The sequence below is a fragment of the Seriola dumerili genome, unplaced genomic scaffold, assembly GCF_002260705.1.
Source record: "Seriola dumerili isolate Sdu_G_001 unplaced genomic scaffold, Sdu_1.0 BDQW01000138.1, whole genome shotgun sequence".
Taxonomy (NCBI): domain Eukaryota; kingdom Metazoa; phylum Chordata; class Actinopteri; order Carangiformes; family Carangidae; genus Seriola; species Seriola dumerili.
This window is the reverse complement of record NW_019174393.1, coordinates 17,345,095-17,359,326: the sequence shown is the minus strand read 5'-3', so window position 1 is coordinate 17,359,326 and position 14,232 is coordinate 17,345,095.

Genomic DNA, 14,232 nt, shown 5'->3' with positions numbered 1-14,232 from the left:
GCCTGCTCATTTTGGGGGAATTTGTCTCATTAAAAACAGTTCTGTGGAAGAGCCAGCACTGATAACAAAAGGCTCACACACACACACACACACACACACACACCCTCCGACACAGTGTATTTTAAAGAATCTTCTGACTATATTTATTAGAGTAATTTCTATTGTAATTTAGGAGAAGTATAAATAGGTTTAATACACATTTTATACACACACTTTGACAATGTGGCACCCAGTCCTCTGCCCCCCGTGGTGTGCGGTGCGGTGTTGGTGGTGGGTGTAGATGCCTGATGTGCACATGTTTTATGACCCCAGCTGACTAACTGTAAACACATGCTGCTGCTGCTGCTGCTGCTGCTTCCTTTATGGAGTCAGACACAGACAAACACACTGATACTAGTTTAAACAACAACCAGATCTCGCCTTTAGTTTTAGTTCCTGGGTTCATGAATAACAATCATATGGAGGAGTTTGTATATATGCTGGAGCACAATGAGATCCCAGTAGTGTCGGCTCCCGTGACGCTGTTTAATGCTGCAAGTCAGAAATGAGATTTAAGAAAGATTGAAAATTGAATCAATATATTTTATATGTTGTGAACAAATCCCACGACCCGTCAAAAACATATTGTTTCACTACTTTAAAAGTCCAGCCGTAGATTTTAGCAAATGCTGCTCAAACAGCAATAAATGGTGCATTTGTTGGGGGGTATTTTCAGCAGCAGAGCAAAACAGCATTTCATGTGCAAGTGAGTATTTCTGGCATCAGGATGGTGTGTGCGTGTGTAGGAGTCAAAATAAAGTACAGTGTGTGTGTTCACGGCAATAAAGGAGCACGTCACCTGGTGCATGGCTGTGGCTCACTGATGTGTTTTAAATAGTTTTTGGACAACAATGGAGCCGTGTGGCACAGAGGAATAAGACATGGCAGGTTACACACACACACACACACACACACACACACACACACACACACACACACACACACACACGGCATGACTGCATGAAAAAACAGAAATGTGAGTGGGCAGCACAGAAATGTGCAAATGGAAGTGAAGCATCTGGAGTGGAAAATGTTTCAACATTTTTAGCTTCTCCTGGAGCTTTATGAATATAATGCTGCTTCATAAAGAGAGAGACTTCAGTTCATGGTGAGCTTTCAGACTGCATCAGTGACTGAGCCGTGTGCGTCAACTTGTGGGAATGGGGGGAGGGGCTAAATAAACCTTAAACCTTGTCAGTACAGAGAGAGAGAGTTACCATTAGCACAACCGCTAACAAACAACATGAACAAATAAAAGATGCTAACTGCACTAACCGTTCTGATCCGTCTGCTAGTCTCTGGTTCTGGTCTCAACAGACTCCTCATCTGAGTCTGGGTCTGACTGAGGCTCAAACATGTTTCCTCCTCTGACCATCTTCATACTCTCTGCTCTTTCACCTGTCCAGCTGGAGCAAGCAGGTGGTGGGCGGGACACAAGGCCTGACCTTGAATCTCTCAATGAGGAAGTAAGAGGAGATGAGCTTCAGACCCAGTTTTTGATTTTGTTTTTTCACTTTTCATGTGTGAAAACCATGTTAAGCAAAATATCAATCATAGAGGATTTTAAAACATGTCTGGAGAGGAACTTTAACTCAAGTTATCAGTTCACTATGTTATGCATGACCTGTACTCCCCCCCCCCCCCCCTCGAATCCAACATTCGAGTAGCCTGCTGATGGTCATAATCCAAGGCAGAGTCTGTGTGGAAAGATAGAGCTGGCAGTAGCAGCAACAAACACACATGTGCAAGAAGCAGCAGTTCAGCGACGCACACGCAGCGTGAACCTTTTCACTTGTAGGAATTGGGATGTTTGCATCACACAACTTTTGTACCTTTCCAAAACTTCCCACTGTGATTGGCCAGGTGTGCAGGGGTGAGACAGTCGGCGAGGTTTTCTCAGGCGCTTTTTTTTTTTTTTTTTTTAAATTCTCCACACAACTGCCGCTGTCACTTTCTGTGAGTATAACACCATGAATGCCTTAAAAGGAGAGAATCTATTCACAATGCTTTCAAGTGTGGCCATTCTGAACAGCTATAAAATCTATGAAAGTACACCTTATGTTTCGAGCAAAGCCCAGCCTCAACACTGAACCGTAAACAATTTCTCCAGCAGGACTGTAAGGATCCAAATGTCAGAAACTTGGCTCATTATTTACTAGACTAATACAAGGAGGATGTCTTTTTATTTGCCCAGGATGTGCACTGATACAACAGACAGGTAGGTCCCAGAAGTCCCTGTCTACACTGCTCTTCTCTCCTCCTATGCCCTGCGCTTCCTCCTCTCACCATCCCCCCGTCCTGATTCTGATCACAATCATGTTTGACAAAAGCAAAGACGAAACAGCGGAGGAGCTGCTTCTCTATTAAATTACCCGGCTTGGCTCCTCTCAACCCCCTTTTGCTTCATGGTGAGCTGTGGTGAAATATCGATCGGAGCGAGGCCTGGGATGACCGCTGCACAGATAACAGTAGCTAAATGATGGATCTTTCAATAGGTTCCCTGAAGAGTGCCTTTAAAACAGATCTCTGCTGTCTTCCAGCCAGAACTAACAGCCTCAGGGATGTTAACTCTTATCTATGATGTATCAAGCTGTATTCGTGACTGTTAGCAAAGTGCTATAGCCTGTGTTCCAGCGCCCCGGGGTTATATTCTTGCAGACTGTTCCGTCTGCAGACGGGCTCCTCAGATCTGCCTTTTTCCTCCCTCCTCTTCCTCCCTCCTCCTTCCTCCCCCTCTCTACCTGTCAAACACTGCAAGCTCCTGCGCTTCCAGCCAACACAAATGCCTGCTTAGTACTGATGGATAGAAGCAGCTGTGATGGAAATACAAAAAGTTTGAGTATGCGCACAAACACACACACACACACACACACACACACACAGACAGTTTCCCAGACTGTTTACAGAGGGTGCAACCAGAGCTGCAGAGCAGGTTAACAACTTTACTTCCCAATTAGTCCACTGAGTAGAGGAAATGGCTCTAACTGGCCTTCTGCTTCCTTTCCTCTTTCTGTGTGTGTGTGTGTGTGTGTGTGTGTGTGTGTGTAAGTGTGTGCGTGTGTATCTCCAAACAAGTATGAGTGTGTCCTGACTCTCTCTGATCTAATTCTAAAGTGTTCAGTACTGCTGTCTGACAGCTGCCCACTGGCCACTAGCTGTCACATGTTGCCTTCACTTCCTGTTCATGTAAAAGCTCTTCAGAGGACTAACGCAGGTCTGGGGGCCTGGATGGGGGCTGGAAGTCTGTGTAAAGCCTGTGACAAACAGTCACACAGTTCTGTGTGTAGAGCAAGCTTGTTTGTAACACATTTGAATGGAGTTATATTATTATATTTCTTATTTAATGCCTTTTAACCTGTATTTTATATTAACATTTTTCAGTTTAACTAACACAATTTTATAATGTCAGTGTTGATTTTCTCAGCCCTCATTTGCCAGTCGCATGTTCCCAGCAGGAACAGCTTCTGTTATCGCACCAGCTAGCTCCTATTAGTGTTTCAAAGCAATATGCCCTTTTCATTTTTTGACCCATTATAGCAGGAAAAGCACAGGTGAAACTATTAACATTAATAATATCAAGCAAAAACTCAGTGAAGCAGCGTGTACATTAAAAGCAGCCTCAGACTGGCACACCTACATGGAATGCTGCTCTTATTAACGTCATGAATTAAAGCTCCACATTTTCCTCTTCTCCTGCGTTTTATTTGAAGTGTTGATCCATAAGAAGATATATTTGTGGTTTTAAGAACCAAAAACCATTTCAGTGCAGTTTTACATCTCCTCTCTCAGGCTTCTAACATCAAGTCAGTGAGCCAATCAGAAGAATGGAGGCTCTGAGCCTCTCTTCTGATTGGCTGACTGTTTTCCGAGTTATCCAATAAAAATATAGCAGATTTCCGGTAAACACTCAGGGAAACCAAATCCTGCAAGGTTGGACAGTGGGTCCAGGTGGGTGGGGCATGAGACATGGCTGAGAATGGTGACTGCTTAGTTATGACATCACAAAGTTCCAGAAGTCCTGACAGCCGGTTTTAAGGCTCAGTTTCTGAATACAGGCTGTGTGCATTTCTCTGTGGACTGAGGCTTTGATACTTTCACAGTATTAATATAGAACCTAGACCTGCTTTATAATCAAACAACACACAGTCATCTTTATACTATATGGGACCTTTAAACCTGTTTCAAAATCTATGCCACTACAAAAGGTAAAGGCGAACTGGTGTCTTGGTGTACAGAAGCTTCCATCCTTTGAGACCAAACAGTTTGTTTTCATGCATCAAAACACAAAAGATGGACAAGCTTGCTTGGTGAGAGAGCTTGAAATCCCAGCCCTTTGAAGTAACAGTGGTCTGAGTGGCACTGATTAGTGATACCCCCATGGTGCTGGAGCCTTTGGTACATCAGTCTCATCGTGTCCCTCTGGAGAGACCTCTCTAACCAGACTGTTGGAAAGTGTCATCACCGTCAGACACAAATCTTTTTAAATTATGCACTTTGGTGTGTTCACTTCAGATTTGTGGTTGTGTGTTTGCAGGATGAGCTGGGTACCACTGTTTTAAGTAGCCTCATCCATTTCATTAACCTGCATGGAGCTCGTTGGTCACAGAATGAAAGGGAGGGAGGAGAATTTGTTCCCTGAGTTTATCCATTTTATGGCAGTACTTCCATAGAGCGTGAGAAGAGACACTGCTGTACAAGCTAAAGCGTGGGAACAACAGTCTCCTATGTGCAGTCATGCCACAGATTATGCAGAATACTTAAAAAGGATATGTTCACATTCCGCCTTAAAACAACAGCCAGATTCCCATCTGGACAATGAAACAGGTTTTGCGTCATTCCTCATTCTTCATATTGATCCCATATCAATTCCAGTGTAAGAGATCAGAATCCACAGTAAAAATACCTCCAAAGCCAATAAAGGGGCTCAGGGGGTAGAGCAGGTCATCCACTAATCGGAAGGTTGGCGTTTCGATTCCCGTCTCTTCCCGCTCCTTGGGCAAGATACTGGGTGAATGTGGTCGACAAAAGATTAGATGAGACTCCATTTACCAGATGAGGCATCAGCAGTATGAGTCAGTTAGACAAGTCAGGTTTTATCTTCCAGAGTTTATTCTTTCTAGTACAAAATTCTTTCCTTGTGTTATTGTACCTCGCTCAGCAAAGACAGACTGTCTGGGAAAACAAAGAAGGAACATTCATTCTACCCACTCTGAATCGAGTTGAAAAGTTTATATTGAGTAGCTGGACTTGTATTATGAAGCCCTGTGATGATGAGGGACGGGGATGGGGACAGTGCTTCCACCTCCACATACCTGCTGTTTCCTTAGGGAGACACTGGTAAATCCTCCTGAGCAGAGATTGGTATATCCATATATGCAGGGGTGGTGGTGAGGGAAATATTCGAACTAAGTACCCTGGGGCCCAACACAGCGAGGACCCTGACCAGCCTGGAATTCCATCCATCCATTTTCTTCCGCTTATCCTCTAGTAGGGTCGCGGGGGGGCTGGAGCCTATCCCAGCATCTTTTCGGGCAAGAGGCGGGGTACACCCTGGACAGGTCGCCAGTCCATCGCAGGGCAAACACACAGAGTGAAACAACCATTCACTCTCACAGTCACACCTATGGTCAATTTAGAGTATCCAATTAGCCTAGTCCCCTTTTTGCATGTCTTTGGACTGTGGGAGGAAGCCGGAGTACCCGGAGAGGGGGCCACTGAGGCTGCATATGCACAGGACCCACATTTAACTGCTACACTACTGCAAATACATCCTTCTCCCTGTTAGCCAATGACCTGCACCTGCTGCTGTTAAACCCCAGCTCCACCTCTGATAACAAATGGAAAACCCATGAAGTTAATAAGTCAAGCACAAGCTAACCAGGACAAGTTTAACCAACATCCAATTTAGCATCAGAACTGATGCCATGAGGCAAAAAGGATGAACGGAGCAAATACATCATCAATATGAAGGAGTGAATGCAGTGATTTAAAGCCATGTCTACATTAAAACACAGCTGCTGCTGCTCCTCCCCACCACACTGACTACAACAACCGTTAACTTCAGTTACGACCGCAACAATAACTTAACGCCATTTGTTTGAAGGAATGAACGTCTTAGATTCACCTATTAATTCAAAATTACAAATTATTAATTTGAAATAACAAATTACAGGTTTGCACACACTAATTATTAAACATTGTCCCCTTGGCGGCCTGTGTAGTGATAATTAATTAAATGAAAATGGGATGAAAATGGGATGAAAGTGATAAAATGTCAGTGTGAGCCACAGTGTTTTGATTAACTGATTTGCTGACTGACAGATTTGCTGGTGTGTCTGCACCTAAAATGTGTGGAGGATTTTTTTTTATATTTCCCAGTAATAGAATAAAGTACAAGCTGTCAAACCAATTTTCCATACTGTATCATTTTGTCTGTGAAGTATAAACTCAAAAAACCAACCAGACTGACAAACTTACAGACCAAGACAAAGCTTTAATCTTTCGAACTCTCCCCTGTTTTCCCCCCCTCTCTTCCCCATGGGTATTCTCCCACCTCATGAGGACCCCAGACGCCCCTGTGCTGTCTACTTGACAGTGTTCTGTCAAGCCCCAGCCTCCTCTTCTTCCTCTTTTGTTGCCATAGAAACGGGCGGCCGTGGAAAAGTACAAGTGAGTGGATTGTCTGGGAAAAGGACAGTGAGAGGTAGCGGCAGACTGCCACGCCACACTGAGAGACAGCTGCCAAAACAAAAGAAAAAAAGAAATGGTTTTGAGGATGGTCTGTGTTATCTGAGAGACCAAAGAAAATGCTGTTTTACGCTGCTGAGGTCAGGTTTTATGGGATGGTGTCAGAGACAAATATTTCTGGTGGTTTTAGCACATTTTGGCATGAAGTAATAACAGTGAAAAGTAGATTCATTAGTCACGCAACTTCCCCAAAGTCACAAACAACAGAAAAGAAGAAAAAAAAAAAAAAAAAACTAGCCATGACTAAAGGCCTTTTTCAGCAAAACATCCAGGAACCGTGTGAAGTGCAGAAACCACATGTGCAATCTAAAAGATCCAAGTACATTCATGCTTGTTTTGTCACTGTAGCTAAAATAAAAACAAGGCAAATTAGGAGAAATCTGTCAGCAAATAACAAAGTGGTTGTGTACAATTATTGAAGGTTTGCATCTTCAGTTTTTCTCAAACTTTAAAGTTTCTGGCCCATTGATGGTGAGAGGGAAACTTTCATGGAAGAAGAAAGGGAACGGAGTCAGAGCACGGTGATCTCTGCTCACTCCCCAGTTTTCCTGACTCTGATCGTGGTGTTGTGTGGTTCTACTAATCCCTCTGTTGGTCAGATAAGCTACCAAACTCTGAACATCGAACCAAAACTGATGCATGCGCAGCAAAAGCCAAACAATACAGTCACGTTTCCACTTTGTCATATTTAGATTGGGGTTACTTTTTAGTTCTCTTATTTTTTCTTTTTTGCTGTTTCTTTATGTGAGCAAAATACCATGGGATTCTGATGTTGGTTATATTAATGTAAGGTTTACGTGTCAATTCATACTGTATATTTGAGTTATTTTACTGCAAATATATGTACAGTGTTTATGCAGTTAATTATTTACACATTCATGTTTATAGTAAACTATCTACATATTTATGTTTTTAGAATTATTATTTACATATTTACAAGGTTAAATATTTACATCTGCATCTTTAAAAACAGTTACAGTGACCTCCCAGATCCATCTCTCTAGTTTTCCTCTTATTTACCCCTAAGCCTAAATCCTCCTTGCCTCTGATTGGTTAGTTTAGCAACATGTGACTTAGAGACAGGAACTGTTGAAGGAAAGTAAAAAGTGCTGCTTGAAAAGTTAATCAGTCTCCATCCAGCTGTTTCTTTCGTCACTAATAAAAACAGGTAAGATTGAGTCAGGCATATTACTTGCCAAATCCTGACAATTGCATTTGCCAGTGTTCATTAACTTGTGTCAACCAGTCCCACCCATAATTAATTATATTAGCTGCAGCTGTGTGCTCATGCTATGACACCTCTGGAGAAGCAGATTTACAACATATGTTCAGCAGTTTGTGTCGGTTTATTCATTTTTTTTTTTTAAAACTTCAGACAACCTCGTGGGGGAAAAGCTATAGTTGACATTTTGGAAAATACACATATTTGTTCTCTAGCAGAGAGTGAGATGAAAGGATTGACACCAGTCTCATATGTATCTGTTAGATATATGGTTACAGCCTGCAGTCAGTTAGCTTAAAGGCAACTCCACTGAACTTACACACCACAGTCTGTTCACAGGTGTTGGGAAGTAGTGCTGAGTACGTGAAAAAAGTTGTACAAAGTCTTTTGGGTCTCCAAAGGGAGCTGTGTGTAGTCTGACAAATGCCCTCAAGTGATGTCGCTCGACTCAGTGTTGGTTGGGGCTAAAGGCTGAAAACGAAATGATAAAAATCTGAGGTGTAAAGTTAGAAAGAAGTGAACTTGCCAGACCTCTGTAGCTCAGTACTCATCTCTGCGTGAGGCCAATGGGTCAAGGCCACATTAGCCGCATGAGTGAAGCATAACACACTGCTGAAAACAGTTAGCCCAACACTGCTCGACAGCAATAAAACCAGCAAAGCTCACCAATTAGAGTTCCTCCTCTGTAAAAATACTCTGAACTATACTCAAAAATGGAAAACTGGGACTGGAAGCACAACTGGCAGTGGATGAAACAGTGTTAGCGGTTGTGCTAATGCTAACTCTCTCTCTATGTACTGACAAGGTTTCAGGTTTTTTTAGCCCCGCCTCTCGTTCCCACAAGTTGAGAGGATTGGTTCCTTAGGTTTGTGACATATGAAACCCTGGCTGTCTGAATCTGTTGTCATGAGACTGTCATTGGTTCACTGCAGGTCAAGGTGGAAATACTAAGTCATGGGGGTGACTGATTATGTTTTGACTGTTGATTGCTCATATATCTTGTATTATATATATTTTTTTTAAAAAAGACACCATGGACATGTAAAGATTATAATGTTATAATTTGTTTGTTTAATCTGCAAAAACCATGCAAGTGTAGAAATTAAGAGACTAAATTTAATTAGTGAGCTTTAGATGTGTTAATGTACGGATTTAGTTATTTTTCCAACAGGCTAGATGTGTCCCCTTTTCCTGCTTTTGTGCTAAGCTGTAGCATTTAACAGATAAATATGGACAAACAATCTTCTCAGGGGATGGAGTCTCACTTTTCATTTTCCTACTTTTGTCCTCCTCATTGTTACAGTTTCAGTTTGACACATTCAATTAAAGACCACTGAAGCCTGTCGTCATACTGTCCATTAGCCAAAATCCACATGGGAGAAGCTCTGACTTTATCAAAATGTTAAAAAGCTCATCTGAGTCGCTTTCGGTCATTACCATGCACTCACATTATTTTAGATTTATAAACAGTAATGAGTGGCTTGCAGACTATATTTTGCCAGGCAACATACAAGTTTCCTGACTCCTCTGCATATCAAGTAAAAGAGTAAAAGCTGTTTTGAATTTACAGATTATCTCATAAAAAGACACCATTGTGATCATGATTTTATTATTCGCCCCACAATTCTGAAACCTACACCTTCTGATGTAGCTCTGCCAGAAAGCCTTTCCCAAAATCTCTAACTATTGATTTAACATGTGCAGCAATTTCATTCACACCCAGGGTGCTTGAAAAGTCCACCTTTCACAGCACGGAGGTGTATAGGTATTGAGGTGTCAAGCTTAGCCATGAACACCTTTGTAACTCTACATTACAAGAGGCGTGGTCACACACCACGACGGCACATCACGTAGTTATCCTCGTACTACAGGCAGCAAGTATTTAGCAACCTGCCAGCACTGTCGTTGTGCTGAGTTCTAGCTGAAAGGAGAGCAAAGATTTACTTTTTTCAAACATTTCTTCAGAAAAATGGAAAGAGCTTTCCTCACTAGTGCAGCAGGCGTGGGGGCAAAAAGTGGATTTTCGATGTGCACAAATTGGATGTTTTGGTATCCTAGTTTTGATACATAATGTTTTTGAGCATTAGCAAAAGAAGCTAATTCAAATCACATAAAAGCACATCCCGATAAGGAGCTAATAAGCCAACAGCTGAAACTAATTATTCCCGTATTGCGAGTTATCAGGTTAACAGAGCAGTACCTGACTGGAGCTAGGGGTTACAAGTTGTTCTCATTCATAAAAGCCGGTAATGCCAGGAGAGGCTCACAAGCTACACATATGTTATGCAACCACACGTCTATTTAGGGCATCTTCAGAGAGATTTGATCATCAATAATGAATGGCTTGCCCCTATTTCAGAGTGGGCTGGTTTAATCTTGATCACACGTTCACAGCGAGGAGTGGGGCTGTAGCCTGAAAGCTAATTTACCAAACACTAACTGTACCATATAAACTGTACTTGTGCCCAGAGTGCACACAGGCAGCTTTCCTCTGTGGAGCTGTATTTACAAATGTGTGAAGTTGCGACACAGCCGTCAGTTGTCCTACTTTTTATAATTAGTGTCTTCATTTTACACTGCTCTCATATGGTACAAGATCACAGAAATAAACGGATAAAGTAAACTGATACAATACAGCTCAAGTAACCAATTTACAATAAGATGATGTAATTGGATATTTCCACCAGAAAAGTGGAACTTGAGATGTGTTATTTAATAATGAAACAACATCTGTGGTTATTAATTAAAGGTCCCATATAGTGTAAAAGGTAGATGTCCATGTGTTTGATTATAAAGAAGTTCAGGTTGTATATTAATACTGTGAAAGTATCAAAGCCTCAGTCCACAGAGAAATGCACACAGCCTGTATTCAGAAACTGAGCCTTAAAACCAGCCGTCAGGACTTCTGGAACTTTGTGATGTCACAACAAAGCAGACACTGCTCTCAGCTCGGCCTCCTAGACCCACCATCCAACCTTGCAGGATTTGGTTTCTCTGAATGTTACATGAAATCTGCTATATTTTTAGGATTTATTTATTTTGGATTACTCAGAAGACTCAGCCAATCAGAAGACAGGCTCAGAGCCTCCACTCTTCTGATTGGCTCACTGACCTGTTGTTATTAGAGCTCCAGAGAGAAGCCTGGTTTTTGGTTCTTAAAACCACAAATATATCTTCTTATGGATCAATACTTCAAATAAAACACAGGAGAAGAGGGAAATATGGAGCTTTAAATTACCAGTTACTTGCAATGCGCGAAGAGACCATGAGTCATTACAGAATGGGCATAGCAGGTTTATTGCGTTTAGGTAGAAGCCTGTAGTGTATTATCTTTTTATGTATGGAGTACAGACGGTCTTTGACAGACACAGACTAAGGTCCAATTCCCTCGTCTGCTTCTATGAATCATGCTTCATCTGCAACTTTCATGGTATCAAACCAAAGGAAAACCAAAGCCTCTCTACCCTGACGGGGTATCAGCTCTTCAGAAAACCTTTCATGTTATACCAGTGAGAAGGCAAGAAGTAAATCCTTACATATTGCAACATAGTTACACAAGAGGATGTAAATTAAATACAGTGAGGGAGAGCAGAAAAATAAGACAGAAAAATGTCTGAAACCTTTTTATGCTCTTATCGCGCTCTCACGTCACTCCCCACTTAAACACAGGAAAAGCAACAGCTGAGAGCCCCAAGTTGACATTTGTTCTGCATCATCAGACGTCCAGGACATCGGTAGCTACCAAGGCCCCCTGGCGTATAGTCTACTAATTTGTTGGGTGATATGCACCACTAAAGGAAAATATAAACTTAAATATTCAAGGCGTAATAATCTGCATTTTTACCAGATTATTACCAGTCACACATGCTCAAACTGCTGATCTCAATTTTCACACACAACAGTCTCTAGAGTTTTTACTCAGCATGGAACAAAAAAAAACATCCTGTGAGCAGCAGCTCTGTGGAGGAAACACTTTACAACCGTGGTGAACGGAGCAGCATCTCAGAATGAACAACACGTCCAACCATGAGTTGAGTGAGCCACAACAGCAGAAGACCACGTCAGCTTCCACCTCCTGTCACCAAGAACAGAGGCCCGAGGCTGCGGTGGACACAGACTCAGCAACACTGGACGTATAAAGACCTGGTCTGATGCATCTGGATTTGTGCTGAGGCAGCAGATGGTAGGATCAGTTTGAATTCATGAACTCAACCTGCCTCGTGTCAACAGTTCAGACTGGTGGTGGTGGGTTAATGGTGTGGGGAACCGTTCAATCATGGTTGTTGCTGACCATGTTGATCGCTTTATGGCCACAGTTGACCATCTTCTAATGGCTACTTCCAGCGCGGTTATGTTCAAAGCAAAACTCTTCTTAACCAGGTTTTTTGAGTAACTTGTTATAACTGCTACATCTTTTAAAATTAAAGATGAGTTTAAAGATCTTATGTGTAGTCAGATATTTTTGTGTTAATACACATGCAGAAAGGACTTCAGAGGAGATAATAAATTATACATTCGGTATGTGAGTGCTGACTGACTGCAGAATACATCTCTCAGGCTCCCAAATGTCTCATATTTTGTGAGAAAGCGTCATTACCATTTGGAGTGATTACAGTTTCAAAAAAGTTACAGCATGTGGAGTTTTTGATTTATTCAAGGATGTAAATGTGAACTGGGGTTCTTCTGTATTTTGCTGAGGAACGACTGTCCTCAGGGTTGGGGTCAGTTGCAACATCTATATGTTCTATGTAATCATCTTTAAAATGGTCTGGGTAATTAGCCGACAGATCTGTTTCAGATATAAACGATTTGCTTGTTCTAGTCCAAGCAACAGAGTAACATTTCTCTGAGTAACAGAGAAAGTGTTGCCACCGTCCCCAGTCTCCCCCACCGCATTTAAACGATGATGCACAAATCCAGCATCTCACACAAGTTTGGTTCAGTTTCATAACTCTGATTTCTTGTTCACATTTTTCACAGATTGCATGACATTTTCCATTAAAAACCATGAGAAACGGCATAATTCTTTTTAACTACTACTATTTTTAGCCCCTGTATGATTGGTGACTCAAATTAGAAGCCGTTTCATCTTAGATTAGAGACAGAGCTGACTTGGGGTTTCACAGGTGTTTCTCTGTTCCCAATAGAAAAATCAAAACATTGTTTCTTACTGTTCATATATCTTGAACACACACACACACACACACACACACACACACACACACACTGTGTCTACCCACTGGAACCTCTTTTCCTTCCAGGTTTAATTTCATTCAGAAAAACCTGATTATGTGTGATGTCATATCTTACAGGAGCCAATATAAACCAGTTCAGAGTGCACAGGTTGTTGAATGTTGAAAGAAACTATGGAGGAAAATAATCTGAGAGGTAGAGGAGGAAGAGGACGAGGAAGTGCAAGACCAAGAACAGTCATTTCAGATGAAATTCAAGCAACTGTAACAGGCCATGTTCTTTTGACTGTAACACCAAATCATCCCGCTTCAACCCAAAATTAAAAAAAAAAAAATAACACCACAACCACATTCAAATAATCAAAGTTTATCTGATTGGTTGGTCTGGCCATATAAAAACTGGATGCAGCAGGGACAGCAGTTACTTCTATCATTTCTCTCTGGTTACCAGCCCACTGTGCTCACACTCAGTGACTTGACTCTGATGAGAACAGCCTGGTTTTAGTTTTAGTTAATCCATGAGACTTGATCTCTACATCTGATAGATTTATTTGGCTATTTGCAAATTGTGGTTTTTGGGATTCATTATTGTCAATCATTTGTGGAGGGGGGTTTAAAATGAAATACATGTATTATTCGACTCCACGGCTTCAGTTTTAGATAACATAAGGCCAGGAACACATTGGATGCGTTACATGCCCTGAACACTGCGTTTTCCATTTTTTGTTTTGATTGTCTTTGTGTGTGATCTGAAAACAAAGATTGATTTTGTTCTGTGAATGTAGTTCGAGAGCTGGCTTTTGTGTTTACAGTTCTGAGAAAAGCGTGAAAAGGTTTCAAGAAATGTGTTTTAGCAATTGTGAAAGACTAATATAGAACCTAGACCTGCTTTATAATAAAAAAAAAAAAAAGACTTGGAAATCTCACTTTTTACAATATAGGACCTTTAATAGAAGAACTCACTCGCCCACTGCATGTTTCCCCATTTCAAATTCATTTCCATCGTTCTGCACAGGTGGCTTTAATTTGTCC